Below are 1,357 nucleotides of genomic sequence, written 5' to 3' on the forward strand. Positions count from 1 at the left end.
TCATTTATTTGAAGAAAAGGCCATTCTCCGGACCATGTTTTTGAAGGCTTGCTTCACCTGCTGGTTTCTTAGTGTATATATGAAAGGATTCAAGAGAGGAGCGACTGGGGTATTGAGCACAGCTACTCCTTTGTTTAAAGTCACTCTTTCCCTTGAGGAAGGCTTAATGTACATGAAGATGCAGCTGCCATAAGAGAGGGAGACCACTATCATATGGGAGGAACAAGTGGAAAAAGCTTTTTTCCTTTGACCATGGAAGGAATTCTCAGAATTGTCCAGATGATGTATGTATAAAAGAGAATAACTAGTGTTAAGGTGACCATCAGTGTTACCACTGCTAAAAAAAATGCCATGAGTTCTAGAAAGCGAGTGTTTGTGCAAGAAAGCTGTAGAATAGGAGAAGAGTCACAGATAAAATGATCAATTATATTGGAGGCACAGAAATCCAACTGAAGCAGCAGGATTACTGGTGGAAAGATGACCAGGAATCCTGCGAGCCATGAGCTAAAGACAAGAAGGATGCAGGCTCTGCTGCTCATGATGGTCATGTAATGGAGAGTTTTGCAGATGGCCACGTAGCGGTCATAGGACATGGCGGCCAGAAGGTAAAATTCGGTCACCCCCAAGAAGATGAAGAAAAATAGCTGAGTCACACAACCATTGTGGGTAATGGTTCTGTCCTTCGTCATGATAGTGACAAGGAATCTGGGAATGCAGACAGATGTGAATGATATTTCTAGGAATGAGAAGTTTCGAAGAAAGAAATACATTGGAGTCTGCAAGTGGGGATCCGAAAGGGTGAGGGTGATAATGATCAGGTTCCCCGTCACACTGAGCATGTAGGTAACAAGAAGAAATATGGAAAGTACAACCTGCAACTGTGGGTCATCCGTCAACCCGAGAAGAATAAACTCTGTTACTGCTGTGTGATTTCTCATTATTTTCCTTCTTTATGATGGTATTCTTCATTTTAGCTGAAAAATAGATGAAAAAATAAGAAAGGTATGACACCAGAAAAGAAACACACACACAGACACACTTAAAATCATTGCTGCCTTGTGTTTTTAGAGAGAAATGATTTTGTGGTTGTAGAAACAAAATACTTACCAAAACTGACAAATTTATTATGTAATATATTAATTATTCCTGTATTTCTTTCAATGTAGTCTCACATATCTCAGTATAAATCCCTGTCTCTTGAATGTTTTGATATAATCCTGAAAGCAAGGGGAAAAAAGAGAACAAAATCTGTGAGATGAAAATCTAAGGCTCAGAGCTTACTCTAGCATATTGCCATATTTTGAAGGTATTTTTGGTTGCTTTCTTCTTCATATAATTTTTAACATTTCTATTTTGA

General features: G+C 38.7%; 1 pseudogene; it reads right to left on the minus strand.

The window, feature by feature from the left end:
- LOC123791613 (olfactory receptor 6C75-like) lies at nt 1–938 on the minus strand (annotated as a pseudogene).
- Between the last annotated feature and the right edge of the window lie 419 nt (nt 939–1,357).

This window comes from Ursus americanus, chromosome 17 (genome assembly GCF_024610735.1).
Source record: "Ursus americanus isolate L20-20 chromosome 17, mUrsAme1.1.p, whole genome shotgun sequence".
Taxonomy (NCBI): domain Eukaryota; kingdom Metazoa; phylum Chordata; class Mammalia; order Carnivora; family Ursidae; genus Ursus; species Ursus americanus.